Consider the following 23,553-nt stretch of genomic DNA (forward strand, 5'->3'; position numbering starts at 1 on the left):
GCTTGAGATTTCTCTCCCTTGTCATGCCCAGAACTCCTAGGTATAGATAAAGAAGAATGTTGCATATCGGCAAAACGCCTAGAGGCTACCACAAATTCATTAAGGCGCCCATATTATCAAAATCAATTTACCGGGTTTGTAGGAAGTATGACCAGAAAGCTTTAACCTTAGTTCGACGAAATTTGGACGGTGAAGAAGACAAATTGCGTACTCAAAAATTCTTAGCTTCGCCTCATGATTGCCAATGGAATAGTGTGTAGTTAAGCCAGTTGTCATTGAGGCCATATGCTGTTCGCAGAGAGCTAATAACTTAAAAGATCTTTAAGGTTCCACTGTAATCCACAAAGCTTGGGCAACGGCAATAGTGCTGGTTGCTGGCCAATATCCGCTGAGCTCGCGCGGCCCATAGTTCCAAAGCCCGAAAGCACGAATACTAAGGAAGACATGCTCGTTCCCATCCTGAAGGAATTTTGGTAAGGATGCTTTTTTTTTCAAGATCAACGGCTCTACTGTTTCCGACGATTCTGTTGCGGCCAGGCACTCAGCCAGGCTTAATGTATTAAAGCTTGATGTTACTACAGGTGAGGTCATGGACTCCTTGATCAGTTTTGAGCACACTGTTAGTGACTTAATCCGTATTAACTTAATCAAGGTTTCATAGCAGTCAAGGCAGTAACCTCGTATCGCATATCGACCAAAAGTGGGTTGGGAAGCAGGCAGCAGTGGAAAGTGTTGCCAGAAGTAAACAACTTCACTCCTTCTGGGTAACAGTCCACAAAAGAATATAGCCCAATGAAGTAGTGCACGAGATTGACAAGAGTGGTGTACGGCTAACAACCGTAAACGTGATAAAAATTGGCATACCCATGCATTGTTTGTACGACGATTTCGACAGAAGTTTGGTAAAGAAAATCAAAACACGACGGAACTAGCTAACTGGGTGCGAAACTGCAAAAGTAAGGTGCAAAACGGTAGATCGGAAATACACGAATTCCTGTTGGCACTCGATAGAAGATAATACATGAACATGGCGGGAATACTAACTGGTCATTGTTTGGTGGCGACACACGCCACTGACTGACAGATCGAGAAGACTGCAGAAAATATCTATATCGGGGCACCAGGTAAATAATGGAGCATCACTTGTGCACTTCTCCCGCATTGAAAAGACTACGCTGTAAGCTTCTGGGGTCCCCACGGTATGATACACTAGAGGAGGTAACGATAGTGAGGCCGCAGAATCTTTTAAAAGTCGCGTCAAGCGAAGGCATCCTAAAGTATGACAACTCCTCTTGGCCCTATAAACTGAACCCCATCTGGTATCGTAAAGGACCAAAATTGATCTATACGTGGCTGATTGGCCTACCAGATAATCCTAATCAACCAACCATGATTGGGTTTCGTTAATCAAAGCACAGCTTCAGGTCCGAGATTCCACTGCTTCTCAGTAGCCTCTTTGCAATACTACAAGTATAACCCAACCTTCAGGAAACTTCGAGGTAGGTCAGAGAAATCTGTTTTAATGGCAACCCATTATATTCAGGTCTCAAAGAGAGAAACCAATAATTCCTTGCAGTGATCTCGAATTTTGTTGAATTTCTGAAGTTCTTTAGCAGAAGTGATGAGAAATATTTCTTGAAGCCATTTATGCTGGTTACACAAACTAATAGTCCTCGTTCCTCGTTGATCAGCAGAAATATAGTGAGGATATTTGCTTTATAAGACGCTACTTTGGCGTGATTATAAACTGGCAAATAATATGGATGATCCTTATTACCTTAATGTGGCAATTAAGATGTAAATTGACTCAACTTTTTCTATGGTCCAAATGTGCTCAATTTAGCTTAAGGAATAAGTATCTGGAAGCTATTTCAAAATTATTGTTACTAATCGCTGTCTGTTTTTGAAAAATTTTGCTAATTGGACAATTAGTTGATTATATTTCTGATATGATAAGTAAGCAGAAATTTGTGAGTTCGACTAATTGTATAATTATTTTTTGGTTAATTAACTGCTAATTGGCCAATAAGTTAATTGCTTCATATGTCAAACATTAAAAGGTTAAGTTGATGGAGTTTCCTTAATTACTTAATAATGAGTATATTTTTATATAAATTAATATGTCTGAATCAACTCTGCTTACAAAAAGGTGAACTCCAGCCAAAAACTCCTCTGTGCAGTCAGCAAAATTTTAAAGCAAGTAAACATTAATTACTTTAAATTGAGTTCCATGAAAATGTTTGGCTTTTATATAAACACGCATAAGTTGATGAAAATCTTAAATAGCAGAAATGGCAAAATGCTCTTGCCACAAGGCAGCAACTTTGCGGCGAGAAGAGCAGGCGTGGCAACGACTTCTTGCCATAGCTGCTGGCTAGCGGTTTATTTATTTGTTAGCTTGGTTTTCGGCAAAGTTTTGATTGATTTCAATGTATTCGCATGATTTTGTGCAAACACCGAAGAACATACGCGCTGACAAACGAGCAGCAAATTGATGAACACACGCCGCTCGGCTGTGGTAGGCGCAGCCACAAGTGGAAAAGTTGTTGAAGTTTTCGAAATTTTTGATTTTTTCATACATTTTTGCTGTGGTTGCTTGTATTTTGCGTGTTTTCGGTTGCATTTAATTTTATATTTTTGTTTTTTGTTTGAATTTTCTGGTGTGTCTTGTTTTTGGTATAATTCAAATGTGTGTGTGTGTGTGTGTGAATTGGTCTGTGTGTTATTCGAAAATTAACTGACTTGCTTGATTGATGGATTGATTGGTTTCATGCCGCACGGCAGCTGACTGAGTAAGCGCACCATAAGCTGGCAGACAACGCTCGCGTGCGAAAAGATAGAAAAGCAACGACAAATAGAAAAAAGACTACAAAATTGGTGCAAAATTTCTTACTTAAAGTTTGAAGAAAGTTGAAGTGTGGTTTTTGTGCTTTTACTGTCTGCTCTTTAATATCTTAATTGATGGAACAATTCTTTAAACTACAGATTTTTATACATATGTGTTGTATGAGGAGTGAATGATTGGTCTGACGTTGCAAAGGGATTTGCGAGATTAAAATCTGGGAACGCAAGTGTTGTATTTGATTTTTGAAATCTCCGTGGAAAGCACTTTAATTGAAAGTACTTGATTTTCCTATAAAAATATTAGTGAATTAGGAAATGACAGTGAATTAAGAAGACAAATTACACTGATGGATCAAAAATCCCATGCGATAGTAAGAGATGGACAACTTCTAAGTTAGGTCTGATATCTTGAGTCCCCTCCGAAATTCCGGAAAACTGCAGTCCTTATCCATCTTCTTCATAATATACAGGATTTGTCCGGAAAGCAATAAGACTGATTTTTTTCCACAGATACTGCACTTTGGAGCGTGGGTGCACCGACTGGACTCGGTAGAGGACGTTCCTGGCTAACGAACGAGCTGGTCAGTTGTCTCCGAGTACCTGGACAGTCGGGACAAATATTTTCGCGCAACGTGTTTCTGTGAGTGGTGCAAGCCGAAAATGCAGCGTTCGTTAGAGCAGAGATACGCGATAAAATTCTGTGTGAAACTCGATAAACAGAGACGTTTAATATGATCAAGCTGGCTTGGCCAGATGTTGCTTTAGCGGGAAGTGGTGTGTTTCGATGGCACCAGGCCTTTTTGAAAGGCTGGGAAAAGGACGCTGATGAATGAGCTAATCTAAAGTGAAAACGATGCTTATTGTCTTTTTTGACATAAAAGGTATCGTCCACCATGAATTTGTTACTCCTGGACAAACCGTCAACGCCAAGTTTTACGTGAAAGTCCTCAAGGGTCTCAAATGAAGGGTCAATCAAGTTCGACAAGACATCGCAGCCGATTGGAAGTGGCATCACGAAAACGCCAAGGCTCACCCGCTTTTCTTTTGAACAGCTACTAAACCAAGACCGACATCCCAACGCTTCCGTAGCCGCCCTACAGCACAGATGAGGCCTCAGACTTTTTTGTTTCCTTGCCTGAAAAGGCCGATGAAAGGCAAGCATTTTGAGATGACAGATGAGATCCAAGTAGAATGCAAATCGCTGGCAGCGCTGCAACGACGCTGAAAGAGCCTATTTTGAAAGTTTTTAAAGAATTGTCACGATTGGTTCAATCAATTTTTTTAGATCGACTCAGTCCTTTTACTTTCTCCACCAGTCCTACAGTCCAGGACCTCGTAGTCGAAGAGGAGACGAGCATCGACCAACGTCGGCTAAGCTCATGAGGGTTCAATAGATTTAGTGCTGGAACATACGAGGAATCCACTCCACGAGGGTATCCACTCCGATGTAGTGAGAAACGGTAGGAGCTATTTCTGCCTAAAGAATTCCAATAGTCCGGTAGTCTTAAACCAAACTTGACGTAGAGCTCCATACAACAAGATCTCCCTCTAACCTTCCCTTCTAGTTCCAACGCACTCCTGAAACGGCTCACTACGTCTTTTCTCCAGCAACTTCTCCCAGTCCATATATCCCTCGTCCGTATATGAATGGAGAAACAGTACTATTTAATACTGTTAGCTTGACTTTGGTTTCGTAGAGCCAATATACTACTTTTGACAGATCCATGAGCCTCTAACGTTTTCAAGAGAAAAAAAAGGATAGTTCATAGGGCCTGAATGCCTTGGCACTAACGTGAGAACTCTTTCGAACCCTTGGTTTAAACTCCACCTTAAACAATCAGCAGGACTTAGGAACATGGCCGAATCTATACAATCACAGTTCGCATATATGGGAACCAACAAGCTGCATGACACCGTGACCGTCGGCTGTAGCTGCGCCGGTATGATGTTATCAAAGCCCGAGGACTTGAAGGATTTGAATGCATTTAGCGCCCTGGTGAGGTGACGTTCATCCAGAATGTTGAAGAAGACTGTACAGTCCTTTCAAGCTCCCCCAATGTCACTTTTTCAGCCGAATGATTCGACGGAAAGCATTACGCGTCGCACAGTTTATATACCATAAGAATTTCTTCGATAGCCCAGTGGAGTCAAACTTTTCGATTGAACGGGCCGAAATGGTCGGAGATAAAGTTTTAAAACACGAATTATATGCACACACTCGTGAGCTTGAGTAACCGAAAACGTCATTTAAAAATGATCAGCATAAAACCGAGTGAAGTTGTAAACTCCATCAGCAAGCATAACTGAAAGGAACAGTAGAAACTCCACGAGTCGCATAAAAGCCATTGAAGTTTGCGGCATAAAAGCGTGCCAACAGCGGATGCCTGCGCGCCTTGTGGACAAGAGAGGATGGCAATGCCGAACGCCAGCCAAGCCATCAGCCATGAATTCAGCCATCCAGCCATTCAAGCATCCAACCAAGCAATGCCATTTGCTGATAAAACATGTGCCACGCAGCACGAGACGCTGTGCATCCATTTCGTCTCATTTTACGGCACTCATGTATTTTACTTTTCTTTCCAAAATATTCAAAAATTGCAAAAGGTAATTCAGACGTACGCGTATGCATGACTTCGTACCTGCGTCGTGTGCGCGAGTGAATGGCGTCAGGAAGTATTTTAAATCTCACAGCTTTGCTGTCACGTATTGGCTGTATGAAGGAAATTGAAGTTACGATTATATTCCAACAAACGCCATGCGTGTAGACTGAATGCTGCTGGTTGTGTTCGGTGTTGTCGTCGACTATAGCTGAGTCTGTGTTGGTGTGAAGCGCTGCGGATCATATAATGCTATATGCTGGCAGTTATTTATGAAGTGAAAATCACAAAAGGTGAAATATTTACGCGTACTCCCGGATATGCGCCTTTCTATGGCTTGAGTATGCAGTGCTATTACAATAAAATCCCTCTATGGTGTGGATGGTGTGGCAGGAAACTTTTGAATAATAAATTGAATATTTATGTGTTTTCAATATGTTATGGCGAACTGGTTCATATATTATATACTATTTTTGCTATCTCCCTCTTGAGACTTCTAGTCAAAACGCATGTGATATACGTTGTAAGGCATCTAGTCTCAAAATCATTAACAGTGCGTTCAGGGTTGGTCAAGGAGTCCCAAACCACGCTTCCAATAGCATCAAGTGTATCTAATATAAGACTGGTACGGGCGCCAGGCCACAGTGGAATTGCAGGAAATTGTAAGGCTGAAAAGCTATTGACAGAGTGGAAGCGGGTAGCTACCGTATCCTCTTATTTTCTACTACTAAATAGCTGGACTTCGCCGAAGGCATTTTAACCCGATCTAGAGATCTCTATGCCCTCATTTAGGCTGGCCTCTGGTTTTGAGATTTTTAACAGGCCATTTCCCTGTTGGCGTCCATGCAGGAAGGCTGGAAATCTTACTCGACCCCATCTGGAGAAGCTGTATGGTAGAAGATAAGTTGAAAACAACTCAAGACTTCCTTCTTAACTATCTCGGGCTGGGGAGATAAAAAAAAATCAGAAGAGTTTTTGGTATTCAACAAACCAAATGGCTATGTAAACATGCGTTCCAACCGAGACTTATCTTTACCCTCGTAGGTGTACTGGCAAATTTTCAGATGAATCAGAGTAGTAGTTTTGTTTTGACCGATAGCGATCTAACCTTATCAACCGAGACTTAACTAGCATACCAGCTGAATCGGAATCGTGGAAGTGCCGTATCCACGAGTTTTAGGCAAAAAGGGGTAGTATCTGTTAAAGATTCGAGTCTTACTTGTGAAAGCAAAATCTCAAAGTAAATTAGGCCATCGGTTCTTGTCAACAGTGACAGTTTAATGAGTTCGAATGCGGTTTCATATCTCTTCTAATGAACCGCACTTTGAAGAACCAGAAAAAAAAGTCCGAGAACTCGTATAAGCAGCTCGCCGATCGAAGATGCTCGAGATAGCTGAGACAGAAGGTATCTTAAAAGACTGCGTTAGTCTAATTCGGCATGAAGTATTGGATAAAAGAATGTTTTCGGAGAGGAGTGCAAATGGGAGATCACTTCATGCGCTCTTTTGTAGCTGTCGACAAGGCAGGAATTCACGGCATACGCTGAATAACAAGGAACTGTCTGTCGCTTGCTCCGAAGAAGACTAAAACAGAAAGAGCGACCCCATTTGGCGAAGAAGAAAGGGGGAGACCATCGGCTCACATCGCCGCCGTTAACAAGGTCCTACAAATTTTAACCTTTAGAAAAGACATTGGAGTATGAAATATGTTGCAAAAGAGCAGCCACTGAAGGAAGCAACAAATGTGTACTGTCAAGGATGCCAATCACATTATCACATTTATGGTATTAAGGAAAGGATCAGAATCTCACTTCAGCAGATATTGGTTCTTTAAGTTAGTCGTAAACTTCCAAAAGTGGATCACCATGAAACTCATTATTGCGAACACCCACAATTGTAGCAAGATTGACTTTAGTTCAGAGAATTTCTTACGGAGATGACGTTTGCTCAACTTCATTCTGAATACCTTAGCAGGTTTAACTCCTGCTTAATCAGACTCGATTCCGACATACTAAATATATATATCCGGCGTGCAACGAGTCCCGGTATGACACTAACCACCTCTTTGTATGCTCAGCTATTTCTACTCATCTGACAGCCCTCACGCTATTTTCTGATCCCATCCAAACAGCACGTTTCTTGAGCCTACCTTTGGATGACCTCGATTTATCTGAATTTTACCATCCTAACGTAGACTAGATAACCGTTACGACAATAACAACATCATCTTCTATGGTTCGCTCTGGGCCAAAATGATATCGCAGTTGCACAAATTCTGCTTGCTGAGCTCACTGAAGGTCCAAAGGTGCAACGTCAGAACGCAAGAAGACATCGGAAGACCGACCGGAGACCTTGATGCCAGCAATCTCCGCTTGAATGACATTACAGTGATCTGGTAGTCGGAAACTCGAATTGCTGGAGAGCTCCCTGGAGAAGACTTCACTCCCACAAAAGACCTGCCGAAGACCTTGATGTCAGAAGTATCCGCTTGAAAGACACTACATGGATCTAATAGTCGGAATCTAGAGTCGATGCAGAGCTCCCCTCAGAAGACTTCACCTCCTGCTCTCCCCTTAACTTTGATCCATGTGTGAAAAAGCTCATTACGCCCCTTTTCCAACGGCTTCACATCGCCGACAAATCCCTCGCAGGTTCAGTAGTTCAGATGATCCCTTATAGTTCACTTTGGACCAGAAGGATCTTGCAGTCGCACAAGTTCTGGTTGTTGACCGAGATCACCAGAGGTCTAAAAGTGAAACGTCAGAACGTGAGAAGACATCTTTCAACCTTCGCTTGAAAGACACTACACTGTTCTGGTAGTCGGAAACTAGTGTGGATGTAGAGCTTTCCTATTCTCCCCCTTAACTTCGGCCCCGCCGACAAATCCCTTGCCGGTTTACTATAAGTAAATATTAAATAAGCAGATAGCCTACAACGAAATTAGAGAATTAAAAAGGCAGCGAGGCCGTAGGAGAACCAGCAGCTTCACTAACTAGGACAACAAACAGCGACAGCAAATTGTTTGGACATTCTGTGATAGCGTGCAAAGGCGCATGCAAAGTACAAATAACGGTGCCCATAACGGCTGATGACGCTGCCAGCAGTCACACGGACGCTGCAATTTATTTAGCATACATATAGGCTGAAACAGGCGCTTGTGCTAGAAAAAGTCGGCAGTAGCAACAACAACTATATGGACAGTGGCAACAACACCAATAAGGAAAACAAAAACAACACCAATATGGACAGCAACAACAAGCGGCGTCAGCATCAGTGTCGGCGGCATTGCTGCAATTTACTCATATTTATGATGCTCATTTAAAATCCATTAGCAATGTCAGCCAACAAGCGCGCACACACACACGCAGTAATATACATACATACACATATGTAAGCGCGCACTCTCCAACAAAGTAATATTGCAATTTAGACATGCTGGCAAGCAGACGTAATAGAAAAAATTCATTGAGAAATATGTGCAAAAATATAGAAAATTCATGGCTTGCGAAATAATGCCGTTGGAATTGGCTGCCACTGCGCGCCATTTTGTTGTTGCCAGCTAATGCTTTTATTTCTCGATTTCTGCTTTTCAATTCTTATTTCATTTTATTATTCTTTTGCTTCCATAGGCAGTCAGTCGTGTCGCTGCTCAGATCGTTGGGGCCGATCAGTGGCGCGTCGCAACTCCACTTGCCGGGACGGTCATGCGAAGGCGCGTCTAACCTAGTTCTTTGCCTTTGCTACTACCACAGTTTTCTATGCATTTTTAAAGGTCTTAAATTATTCGCTTTCCATCGCTTTCCAACTTTCGCCATTCATTTTTCATATTTGAACCGCAGCGCCGCATCAGTCTTCAAGGCTTGGCGATACTTATGCGCGCGCCGTGTGTGTCTGCGTGTGCACCAAAATTTATGAGCGGTTTATTTGTGTGTTAGTATGCGCACATTTGCTCGGTTGTGTGTTTGCTTTTTGATATTTCGGCTCTTATGCAGCTGCTGATAAATATGCAATTGAGCCAATATGATCATTTATTTGCAGTTATTATTCAGCGGTCGTCATATATTGATATATGGAGGTGATAAAAAATCAATTTCGTTTATTAAACTCTGCGCAAATGAAAGTTTCATGCATAGATAACAGCAAATATTATATGATGAGTTCGAATGGGGTTGATCGCCTATTTAAAGCGTAAATTTATTTCGTAAATTTTTAGACAAATAGCTGGTTCCATTTGGTCATCCTGAATAGTAGCATTAGTATCGCCAATCAGAGGGTCGAGACCCAAACATTTATATGAATATATGTATATGTACAGGGTTTGTCCGGAAAGTAATAGGACTGAGTCGACTAAAAAAAAAATTATTGAACCATCCGTTACAATTCTTTAAAAACTTTCAAAATAGGCTTTACTGCGTCGATGCAGCGCTGCCAGCGCAATTTCCAAGGATTGAAGGCTGCTTAGATCCCCTCTGCCGCCTCAAAATTCTTGCCTTTTATCGGCTCTTTCGGGCAAGGAAACAAAAAAGTCCGCGAAGGCCACAACTGGGCTGTAGAGCGTCTGCGGAGGCGTTGGTCCTTGGTTACGTAGCTGCTCACAAGAAAGGCGGTGAGATCCGGGCGTTGTGGTGGTGCAACTTTCAATCGGCTGCGATGTCTTGTCCAGGAGGAACAAATACTTGGTTGACGATGCCTTTGATGTCAAAAAAGACAACGAGCATCATTTTCACTCCCTGCCCGGTCTTCATCAGCGACATCTCCCGATTCTCCAAAAAGGTCTGAGGCCACCGAAATACACCTGTTCTTGCTAAAGCAACATCTGGATTTACCGAATTTCACAAAGAATTTAATCGCGTACCTCTGCTCTAACGAACGCTGCATTTTCGGCTTGCACCACTCACAAAAGCACGTCCCGCGAAAATGTTTGTCCTGACATTCCAGGTTCTTAGAGACAATAGACCAGTCACTACTGAATCCAATCCAGAAAACCCCTGTATTTGTTCAAATTATTAAAAAAAAAATTCTTAATTTATTCTTCAAACTCTATGTCGTCCCCCTAAAAGTAGTCCGCCGTGGCTTAAATACACTTGAGCCAATGTTTTTTCCAATCATCAGAACAGTCAAAGTCAATTTCCGGAATAGACTTCAATCCAATGTCACACTTAATCAAAGCTCTGGATGAAATACGCGTCCCTGAATACTTCATAAACATTATCACGAGTTATGTTAGTAGTAGAAGGCTGATTTTTGATATGGACGAAGTCACCAAGTGTTACTCTATCTCAAGTGGCGTACCCACAAGGCTCAGTATTAGGGCCATTATTATGGCACATCGTATATGACGGGGTGCTAAGAAGACAGCAACCAAAAGATGTGAAACTAATAGCATAAGCAGACGACCTCATAGTAGTAATAGTGCCTAAACAATTGGTCGATCTAAGAAACAAATGCAATGAGTGCTTAAATGGTGTACGCCGAAGGTTTTCTTCTGTGGATCTGAAACTAGCTGAGCTCAAAACAGAACGTTTACTCATAAGCACCAGGAAACTGTAAGGAGACTATTAGATTACTTCACAGCTGCAGCTGAAGAATTTGAGGGTAATATTTGACTCCAAATTTAAATTTAAGGAACACCTAGCGAATACTTCCGGTAAAGCAAACAAAATTTATAATGCTTTATCGATAATGATGTCCAACAGAGGCCATGTGCGCTCCAGCCGGCGATTTTTAATAGCAAAAGCAATGAGTTCTGTAAACTGTATGTAGCACTAGTATTAATACAGACAATGAATATAAAAGCGTATGCCAAACAAATAATTGCAGCATAGGTTCTCTACAATTCGAGTAATAAGTGCTTTTCGGACTATAACAACCGAGCTACTGAAATATTGGCTAGTATGCCAACCATTGATGAACAAGCAAGATGAACTCGAGCGATTATTTCAGCTAACAGCGCCTGAAATAGTGTCGGCAAAGACAGAAGACAGGAATAAGAGCATCAAAATGTGATAGCAGGGGAGGGGATCCTCATCCACCAAAGGGCGCTGGACCTACAGACTTATTCCGAACAAACACTCGTGGATAGATAAACGGCATGAGGTCCCAGAGTTCCATCTGACCTAATTATTTAGTGGATATGAGTGATTTCCACAATCACATTAGTCTGAACTGTATGAAGTGTACAGAGTATATTGAAGACTCTGAACATGTATTATTTTATTGCCCTCGCTCGTTGATACTTTAACGGCACTCGTGGGTCAGTCGACTGAGAAATGAAATGCTGTTAAGGATTCCATTCAGCATTCCATTCTCAGTCAGCGTCTGCTTTCATAATGACCACGAAGTAATACTTAACTGGTGATTCGGTGGGTAAGTCTTGAGTTGGGAGTAGGTTAGGTTTAGCGGATAAAGGTTCTGAAATCTGGCTTTCGATGCTTCCCCCAAATATCTGATTTCACATATTTTCCCACTATTCCGTAGGAATGTGAGAAGAATGTCACGTACCAAATTAACTTGAAATAGGTCGGATTGGCCCGAGATATGTGAAGTGCCATTCTCATCGACAAGTTTGTACCCTGAAAAGTTGTGTGTCTCTGGCGTATTTAGCTATCGCACTTTCAGTACTTTTTTGATAGCATCGTAAATGGAGAGTGGTCGGGGTTATCTTCCGACTTCATCCAATTATAGTACACAGTGTCAGCAGGAGTGCTAAAAGGATTTTTCCTGAGCGAATTTGCCAGGAGTTCCTGATCATGACTCATTTGCGATGACTTGAAGCAATATCGGATTGTAACGACCAAGCCAAGATTGATTGTCTGGAAGTGTTTGTTGTGTATTTGATGGGATTTGCATGGAATTATATACTTTGTGATTTTCTCCTACCAACAATTTCTTTATTCAGATCCAGGCTTGGTCATTAGGAAAGGAATTGTGATCCAGATTAGTACAATCCTAGATCATATATGAGTATATCGAAGGTAATGCGCCAAACCCAAAGTTGCTTGAGTGGGAAGTTTTTATATATCCATCTTATATCATGGATCTAGTTAAAATTTGCCTCAAGGGAAAGTATGAAAATCGACTGTCCCAGCTTATTGCATGACCAAATCGACTCAGCTCATCACGTTGATCACTTATGTAATTAATTTAAAGTGTTTTAAACATTTTCTTCGCGGATTAAAAAGGTGTAAGTGAAGATTCAAAACGATAAGCTAACTTTGCCAAATAAAGATTCTCTTTCGGTGAATTGTTAAACACCGATATGCTGATATCTCTTTAGACTTTCAGACCGTCTTTAAGGGGTTACATGGGTTTACGGGCTTCAAAAACTTGAAGTTATTTATTGTCTTATTAAATTCAACAATACCTCTAAAATACTGTCCTAAGTTTTCAATAGTTTTGAAGATACAGCTTTGAGAACTTGTGCCCTATAGGCGAGCTGAGCTAAATGCGCCGTTTTTTAACGCGTTTTTCTCGAACTGCTCTTTTGAAATCGGTTGGAAAGATTTCTCGAGAACTACTCAACAAATCTTTATTAAATTTTACACAGATCTTTGAGATGCAATGCTTAAAGGATTATTTATTTGTTCATTTTCAACTATTAGTAAAACAAAAAAATGACGCGAAACTTCCACTGAAATTTTCATTTTTTTTTTGTAAAAATGTCAGCCAAATAATCCATTTTTCGTTTTTTTCCTTCGTCCAAGTTCTAGATAAAGGTTTTCACTAAAACAAGTATTTTTTCCCTTTAAATAATCCTATAAGGAGCTATCCTGTCAACGCGAAAGCATCTTTTTTCCGAGGTGTCATCGGATATGGCATCGCAATGACCGAGTTTAAAATATAATTTTGTTTTAATTTCAGAATTTCTTTGTTAATTGTGAATATTTATAACAATAAAATTTTTATATGAGAAAAAATTATTGAAAAAAGACTGGTTTTTGCCGAGGAAATTCACATAACCAGTAAAGGTTCTGTACGGTTCAGTAGCTGCCACAAATCTAATCAAGCATCTCCAATAACTCGTTTCCACTTTACCTAACCTAACTTATTAGTTTCCAACAATGTAATAAGCATTTTTCTTTTTTCGTTTATTGGCCCTTACATATTATCCCTTCGGCTGGTACAACCAATTACAATAAGTACATATTCGAAATTTGCCTTCTAAGCCCCTCAACATAAAATGTGTAATTAAAGTTTAGTTGCTCTTACTAAAGAGTAGAGTCAACTCTTGCGGCACAAGGGACATCCATAATAAAAGCACCCATGTTGGGCATTTTGTTGGAATTACACTTAATTTACCTAGTTTGTATAGCGGTAAAGGCTTCTGCAACGATAATGTAATAGTAATTTAAAATTTCCTAAAATATTGCCAATGAATGGGCAGCAGATGCAGGAAAATCTCAACTGTAATGTGTTAACGAAATATGGTTGAGCAAGTAAGGTGGAGTTAAGTTTTGGTAGAACCCAATGGTAGTGACTAAAAATCAGCTTAGTGTCTGAATAACATATTACTTTTCTCTATATAAAACAGGTGATCTTCACTTATCTTGAGCCTTAGCTAATTATTTAAAACTACTATTATCACAAAGTTAGGTTAGGTTATGTTAATAGACCTATTACCTAACAGTGATCTCACTTGGACAGATAAGAACGTTCATCCGTTGTAGTGCCTAAAAACTCCTACATTCTGAATCATAAGACCATTAGAAATCGACAAAGCCTTTACATCGTGTCCCAAATTTGTAGAGACGGCTAACATTAGAAGGATCTCACAGTTGCCTGTTAAGCGTATGTGAGGTCCATTGGTCAGTGTTAGAAAGCAGAACGCCAATAGAGATCCAATACGGTCCAACTTCGATGTGAGCGGAACTAGGGTGTCCCCTCTGGCTATGTCATTAGCTTTGCATTTGCCAGGGATTCCGTTGTGACTTGGCACTCAATCAAGCTTGAAGTTGATATAGCTTGAAGCTACTTATAGTGAGGACAGGCACTTTTTTACTAGCTTTAAACGCACAGTTACTGAGTTCAGAGCAAATATTGCCGCTCTGCTATTGGAGTGAATGCTAACATCTCTGAAAGATAACAGCTACTTCTGCTTTAAAAATGCTGCAATGATCCAGTAGCCTTCAACCTTCCTTCCTATTTTCGATCCATCGAGCTATGTCTTCTGGTTTGCCAATGTTAAGATAAGCCTCAGTTGTGCATCCATAAGATCTTTATCCGTACCGATTCTATCCGATTTTCAACATCAACTGTCTAGGGAGTTCGAACCCTTATTATGATCTCTTTGACAAAACCATTTATTTTTTAGTTTGTCAGTCAATTTTTTGACCTTGGCGTCATCTAGCGGACATATTTATACTATGGATATGTTTTTTGATGTGCCGAATATGTCCTCCAAATAAGAAGTAAATTTCTTTAGTAAATACGGCTTGTAAGATCACTTTGATCCCTGCGCCATCTATCGGTTATATATTAATAATATTTATTTTGAAAATGGAGCCATGTGCAGAAGTTCGTGCACGTGAGGAAAGTTCCCTGAGCGCCATAAACTTGGGAGTGGCCAGAAACGATTCTTTTACATATAGCTCAAGCAGCTCACGACTTCCGGTCCTGGACCAAGTATTCTCTGGGTACCCAAAAAGCATCCATTTGAAGGCAAACTAAAGTGAGAAGGCGAACCATTCCTCCCCAGGCTTGTGCGCTGGGCTTGTGCGCGGCGTAAAAAACACTACGAATGAAAAGAAGAAAACAGCCCCGGACGAGAGACCCTCCTTCTGATAAACTTGTCCTAATATAAACTCAATCGGATTGCAAATATGTTTTCAGCGCCATCTAGCGGATCAAAATTACAAGTTTATTTACCTCTGCTATACTAGAACATAATTAAACTTCATAGAAATCGTTGAAGTTGTTTTTAGGTAATTGTGGAGAGTTTGCCCGATCTGTTCAAACTTCTCACACTCATTTTTATCTCACTTTACGAATAACTGTCAGTTGAACAAAACCATTATACACTCCACAATATGTTACGAGTGTTTAAACATAATCAACAAAGTTATGGTATCAAACCCACAAACATATTAGCTTGTGTATGTGCGCCTAAATGTAGGCAACATAATAGTCCGAGAATTTGATTATATACTAAGAGGCATGTGCTGGTTACCTTTGGGTTAAAACTGTGGTCCAGCGCCTGAAAGTAGACTTGTACAACAACTATATATATAAAAATGCTTGGCTGCAGGCACATAGCAGTTTTCATTTTTATTTTTATTTTTTGCTTTGTTTACAATAACTAACAATAGCGCCAAGAATTATGAAGAACTTACTGTAAACACACCGCATGCTCGGGTAGAGGCTGGAATGCCTGCAGCACAACATGATACTAGACAATACCAGAGGAAGCCTCGCATGCCATACTTACAAGTATGAGTATGTGTGTGAGTGTTTACGACATAACTATGCGTATTATATTCTGATTTCAGACTTAATCCTCACAATTTTGCCGCTCCCTGCCTGCTGCCTGCAGCGCCCCTCTGCCGCTTGCTGTTGCCTGTACGAGTGGTAAACATGTGAAACAGCTTTCAGCCTACTGTCACTGGTGTTTCTCTTCTTGTTGTTGTTTTTGTTGTTATAGATGTTGCTGCCAGTATATGCGCTAGTAAATTTACTTCTCAATATTATTTATGAGATTTTTGTTGTGCAACTCGTACTCGTTTATGAATTCCTGTCGCATTCTGCGTAATTCAAAAATATACAATACCTTACAACAGATAAGAGCTTTTCATGCGCGTACACATCCATATATCCACTTCTATTTGTGTGGTTGTGTGTGTGTGTGTACTGTGCTGAATTCCAACATGTCTACGTACTCGTATAACTTTCAGCAGGTTCGTTGGCTTGTAGTGCCGTTACTTGTCCAGTGGCACGCATTGTGGAAATCTTTGTCGCAATCACAGTCCTGCATGCCGTTATAGCTTCATGTGACACGTTGATCCGGCCACACGGTGCAATTCCAGTGGCAAGTGTGGTTTAAAGGAAATTTTGAAAATTTTCGAGTGAAGAGTTTGCCATTTTGCATCGTCTTAACACTAGATTTCTGAAAGTTTACTATTTTGAACACAACACCTTGTGGATATATTAACGGAACTTAAGTTGGACTTGTATAGACTTAGTTAACCGTGTAAAAATTCGGTTTTCGAAAGGTATATGAAATAATTTTTCGAGGATACCTTCAGACTTGATTTTTACTGCTAGGAATCTCATTACTTGCTTCCTATAAATAGTTTGGGATTTTCAAGAGCCATTCAAACCTTATACCTTCGATCAACATTCATTGGCTTTCGAGACAATTTGTTAGCCAAGATTTTGTCAACCTTTTTGTTTCTAATTCTCCTTAATAGACTTTCTAACCTTTGTTTTTTAAATTTGATATTTAAAGTGTTATTTTATGTAACCAAACTAGTCACAACTGCCTCAATCTGACCTATATAACATCTACTATTCTAATCTAATTTAACCTAACCTCATCTGTAAGATTAAAACCGAATCCAATATGAGCAAACCTAATCGAACTTGAAGTAGCCTCCATAAATTTAGTTTAAACCAAGCTGAAATTATTTATTGGTACATAGATTAGGTAAGATATAATGACTGATCCACAAGACAGCGTACTTGGACTACTTTATATGGTTCTTTGGGAATCCATAACAATATAACTCCTATATCTGATCTTATTAGTCTAGCTTTCAGTCCATTTAAAATCCGCTTAAGCCTCTAATTTCTTTTCCCACCTGTTCAGTTCGAAAACTTAATGTTTGAGCTCCCAATTGCTTCAGCAGAGACTGGACAATCAATAAGGAAGTGTCGAAAAATTTCTACCAGGTTTCGGAGCACCGATTTTTTCCCATTCTACTGTAAACAGGGGTTTCTGCCAGGTTTCCTCCCATACGCCTTCTATAACTGACATTCATTAGCGGTCTCAACCTTAAAGCTTGGACGAAAAAAGGAAAATGAGGTATTTGAACCCCCACAACTTGGGATAGTTCAGCCTTACTGAGCACAAAGAGCTTACTCGAACTCTCGTGATCGAAAGGGGATGCGCCTGTGAAGTCCGCATGAAGACAGCAGAGCAAATGCCTTTTCCCATTCTACTGTTAACGGTGCTAAAATACCGTTTCCTGCCAGCTCGTTAGCTTTGCAATTAACTATGATTCCGCTGTGGCCTGTTACCCATATTAGTCTCATCTCAAAGTGATTCGTTACGATGATGTTAGACTTTTCTTAATCGTACTTATTTTAAACTAATAGAATCTAACGGAAGAAATCCGATTGAATTCAAGTCTTATCCCACGTAACTTAGTTTAGGCTCATCCTAAACATCCCAACTTAACCTAAACTATTTTAATCTTACATAACCTTAACGTATTTGATCTAATCTTACCTTACCTCAGTCTAGATTTTTCCATTTTAAGATTTTAAAATTGGAAGCTTTAATTTAATTTATGTTACTCAATACCTAATACAACGTAACTTAACTTAGCATAACTTATCTTAACTTAACTTAACTTAACATAACTTATCTTAACTTAACTTAACATAACTTAACTTAACTTATCTTAACTTAACTTAACTTAACTTAACTTAACTTAACATAACTTATCTTAACTTAACTTAACTTAACATAACTTACCTTAACTTAACTCAGACAAAACATAAAACAGTTTAGTTAAATATTACTTAAATTAACTTAAATTAATTTCACTTAACCTAACTTAATCTAATTCGGTTTTAATTTAACATCACATAACTTAACATCACTCTACTTAACCTAACTTAACTTAACTTCTACGAAAAATTTAACTTCACTTAAACAAACTTAACTTAACTTAAACAAAACATAACAAAATTTGGTCTCATATTACTTAAACTAAATTAACTCATTTTTACGTAACCTAACTTAACATAACTTAATCTGTTTCAGCTCTAATTTAACAACACATAACTTAACACCACTTTATTTAACTTAACCTAACTTAACTTAACTTAACTTAATTTAACTTAACTTAACTTAACTTAACTTATCTTAAACTAACTTAACTTAACTTAATTCAACTTAACTTAAGTTAAATTAACTTAACTTAACTCAACTTAACTTAACTTAACTTAACTTAACTTAAACTAACACATAACTAAATCTGTTTCAACTATAGTTTAACATCACATAATTTAACGTCACTTAACTTAACGTAACATCACTTTACTTAACTTAACTTAAACCAACTTAATCTGTTTTAACTGCTTAACTTAGCATATCCTTGGATAAATTAATTTTATTTAACCTGAGTTAACCCTAATTATTTTCACTTAACTTAACCCAACTTAACTAAAACCTAGTTGGGGTTAGCTTAACCTAACCTAATATAACAAAATCTAATCAAATTTAACTTCATCTGACCTCACCTAGTATAACATAGCCTAACCTATGCAAACTCAACCTAATCCTACCTAGCCTAAAATCGTTTTTATGAAGCCTTAACCAACACTCAAAGTTTCGAGGAATAAATTTAAAAACAGTCGGGATCAGCCTTTAAATTTCAGTCCCTTTGGAATTGCCCCAATATTTATGACCTTCCATATTTCTCTGCACTGTCTCATATATAGGCATCTTATGTCTTCTCCTAGAGACTAAAAAATTATCCAACCTCTCCTTTTTGCTATCTACCACGCCACAAAGTGGACCTTATTGCAGCAAGTTGCCATATGCCGAAGCCTTTTGTGTCACATCACGAATGCAGGCGGCTCAGCAAGGCATGATGAATGTTCGCAAGCAAGAGTCAGGCATGTAAGACATGTAAGAGCTAAAAATGCTTAATATTTACATATGCGAGCATAATTCAACACAAATACACATACACATGCATGCCTGGTAAGAGTAAGAAAAATAAAAATAAAATGTGCCAAGAAATGAAAACTTGTCGTAAAAGTCCGGCATTATCAGGCACTTTTGACTGCTTATTGAAATGACATTTTTACCCAAAAAGATATATTTTTGCATAATAGAATAGCATTTCCAGTGAGCATGTGTAAATATTTGCAGCTGTGCGTGTGTGTGTGCACACATGCATAGTTTACATTTTTAGGTATTTTCGACCAAAATTAATATTTTAATTCAGCTTTAGGCCGAAATGGCATAAAGCAAAGGACCTGCTGCAGCCAAAGCCATTACAAGGTACACACACATACATATTTTTGCTATTCCTACACATGCTTCTGCTGTTCTTCCACACATTTGTTTGCATATGTTGTTACATAAATTGTCCTTTTTTCGTAGGAAATTTCATTTCCCAAGCACTCTTCACAAACTATGCAAATGCTGAGGAGTTTATACTACAACATAGGTATGCTCTTGAAATATGGATTTGGCATTGTTGTTTAATATGATTTTTGTGATTTCATCCAGCTGGTTAAGTCAGTTGCACTTATTCGGGTTTACTTTATTGGGGTAACCAATTTAATTTGCAGCTTTTGTTGGTATTTTTTGTTGAAATACTCTGTCGTTAGTATTAGGGAAATTGCTGTGCAGCTGCTGGTTATTTGCATAGTAGCGGTATATATACTTTTTTTGGTTTGTGTGCATAAATATGCTTTTCTTAATATAGTCCGAAATATTGTAACGGAGTATATATTGTACATTTAATAAATATAATAATCATACTGTGAGTACTTCAGTGGGTACGTGGGTACATGGCGTATGAGTGAGATTCCATTGTAATGTAATAAAATGTAAAATGGAAATCAGAAGTGCTTGGCGTTTGTTGTTACATTTGCTTGCTCTGGTGAATCTTTGCATGATTTGAAGCCATCGTTAGAGGCGCTGTAGGCGAGTTATTTGGAAAAGATATATTTACTGACCTATCCGGTCCATTTTTGGAGCATTTCTTGCCTAATCAAAAGCAAAACTTCAGCATGAATATGTGAAAACGCTGTGGTTGTGTTGTTTCTACAAATATTTTTTTTTTCATACTGAGAGCTGAAATCTTGCCTAAATACTACCAAGCAACCTTTGACAATGACACGAAAAATTTGCTGGGAGTGTCACTTACAGTTTAATAATATTATATTTTTATACCCTGATCAAGATATATTTATTTTTCACTCAGTTTGTCACATCCAAATGAAAATATACGAAACCCTATGCCTGCGTGAAGAGCTGACTTGATTTAGCCATGTCCGTTTGTCTGTCTGTATATACGAAAACTGGTCCACCAATTTTAGAAAAATCGCACACGTAACTTTTTCCTCGAGACGATGTTCATTTGTCGGAATTGCTGACATTGGTCAACTTTAGCTGACAGCTGCCATACAGATCGATCAACTTTAAGTTCTGTCAAGTTTTTTCTTGCCTTTTCCACCGCTTTCAACAACCTTTGAAAGAGTTGAATGGCCTGCGGCAGCTTAGAGAAATTGTGTTTTCAGATTTCGATATGACCACCTTTTGCCTTAACTATGGCCTTGAGAAGGTCAAAAAGCGAATCGCAAGCTGCCCGAATGTGACTTTCCGGTATTTTGGCCCACTCACGGACAATGGCTTTCTTCAGCATCTCGAGACTGGTGTATTTTTTACTTCGAACCTTGCTCTCCAAAATGGCCCAGAGGAAATAATCCATTGGATTCGCTTCTGGTGAATTCGAGTGCCTTTGTGTGGTCGTTATGAAGTTCGGAACGTTGTTTTTCAGCCATTCTTGGTTCACTCGCGCTTTGTGAAACGGTACTGGGTCTTGTTGAAGCGTCAATGGTTTGCGATCGAAATGATGATTTGCCCACGGCTTCAAAGCAGCCTCCAGAACACTTTCTCGATTATATGTCGCATTTACTTTAAAGCAACTGCTTCGCTCTCTCAATTTTTATTTGTTGCTGCTTCGTTGTGAGATCATAGGCCTTTTGGAACTTGTAAGGCTTGATCTTGAGCTCATTTTTCAATATGCGTCGGATGCTGCGGTCGGATATTTTCAGTTTTTTAGCCATTTGATTGGCACTTCGTCATGGATTTCACTTCGAGTGTCGGACCCTGTACATGTAGGGCAGTATAAACCGATTTCCCTTTGACATAATACATATAATATGTGAAAGTGTTACCATTAATCATGGTTATTATTGTTGTATAATTTAAAATTTCTTTTTATTTTCTTTCCAGCTTATACTTCTAATACAGGGTAGGCCATTTAAAGTTGACCCATCTGGCAACGCTGTAACTTTTAACAGCGCTGACAAATCGGCTAATGTCATACCGCGTTAGAAGCGTCATTCGAAGACAATTTATACCATGGAACAGTACACTCCAAAAGAACGCGCTGAAATTGTTCAGCTTTATATTCAAAATAACTTTTCAATTGTGTTAACTCAACGTGCGTTTCGCAAAAAAAATAAAGTGAAAAGTGCTCCAGTTAAGAACACAATTAAGTCTTTATACGCAAAATTTGTGAACACCGGTAATCTCAGTAATGCCAGTCATGCATCCAGACAACGCACAAGACGTTCTGATGAAAATATCGAAGCTGTACGAGCCAGTATTGAGGAGACTCCATCGACATCGAGTTATCGCCGCTCTCAGGAATTAGACATCTCTCGCACCACTCTCCGACGCATAATTCATAAAGATTTGAAGATGTTTCCATATAAAATTCAAATGGCACAAAAACTAAACCCAGCTGATTATCCGCGACGCCTTAATTTTGGCAAATGGGCCATCGAAATGGCTGAAAACGAACTTGACTTTTGGCGAAAAAAAATGGTGATGTTGACTGGCCACCGAGATCACCAGATTTGACGCCACCAGACTTTTATTTGTGGGGTTATTTGAAATCCAAGGTATACGCTAATAAGCCAAAGACCTTAGCTCAACTGAAAGCCAACATTCGACGTGAAACAGCCGCCATATCATCCGAAACATTGGCCAAAGTCATGGAAAATGTCGAAAAAAGAGTGCATTTAGCTGTCAAAGCTAAAGGTGCCCATTTACGCGATCTAATTTTTAAATATTAGCTGAAACAAATCCCCTTGGACCAAAATAAATTATTTTTGAAATGAACAAAAAACATTGTTTTCTTTTGTTCTTTTTTTTTAGATACAAATGGGTCAACTTTAAATGGCCTAGCGGCAAATAAAAGTTGTTATCCACTGCGTATACGTAACGTTTGAAGTTTATACCAATAACTTCAGCATCATATGAAAGGAGTGCGTAATGGCGTATACGTAACATTTGGTGAGTGATTTTTGCAAATAAAATTTTTATTTTACTTATTTTTCTATTTAATGTTTATGCTAAATAATTTTGAGTTGCGAAGTGGAATTTGAGATTCTTCTTCATATGAAACTTATGTTCCCTTGGAGACTTTTGATTATGTCCGCAGTAGAGTCAAAGCTATCTTGCCGCTTACCAGAGGAATGAATATGTCATATTTTTGGTTTAAAAGATTAAAATAGCTTCGATTTCGAGATTGTGAATATACTTTGCTCTCAGCCGTTACTAATAGTCCCTTTAGTGGCAATTGTTAGAGTAAGAATGTAGTCTCTTTCATACGTCAATACAAAACCTATAAGCAGAGGCCATTTTCTGCTTTACAAACCTTTTCTTTTTTTCTTACTAAGAAAGTAAGGCGTCTTCCATCTGAGTTTACAGTTCCAGAAAGAGTTTATTATTAAATTTCAATTCAGTTCAGCACTTAGCTTCAGCTCTAGCTGCTGAGGCTGCAGCAACTCATTAAACCAACTAACCGAAATTTTACCAAAAGATCAAGGTCGCTGATTTTAACTCAGATTAACTCATATCTTTTGTTGTACAATTGTACTAATTACAGCAGAAAATATTGCAAAAATCTAGTAATCACTATTCTTCAAAGTAATTACATACATTGTGGCCTACTCTTTCTCTGCTCTGCTCCATCGTTCCTCTGCTCGCCCTCCTTAACGTACTTTCCTTTGTTCAAATTGATGAGATAATTACCATAATTTGCATACTCTTCAAGTTACACTTTAAAAATTTCTGCAGCAGAAAGTGGCAATTTTAAATCATTGGCCACGACCACTCTCTTACCGCCAGACAAGCATTTTTC

At 39.0% G+C, this 23,553-nt stretch overlaps 1 protein-coding gene across 1 annotated transcript in view; it reads right to left on the reverse strand.

The window, feature by feature from the left end:
- The window catches only part of LOC105232854 (hemicentin-2), a 334,253-nt gene that overhangs the window by 22,724 nt on the left and 287,976 nt on the right, over positions 1–23,553 (reverse strand). The window lies entirely within an intron of this gene.

Source organism: Bactrocera dorsalis, chromosome 1, assembly GCF_023373825.1.
Source record: "Bactrocera dorsalis isolate Fly_Bdor chromosome 1, ASM2337382v1, whole genome shotgun sequence".
Taxonomy (NCBI): domain Eukaryota; kingdom Metazoa; phylum Arthropoda; class Insecta; order Diptera; family Tephritidae; genus Bactrocera; species Bactrocera dorsalis.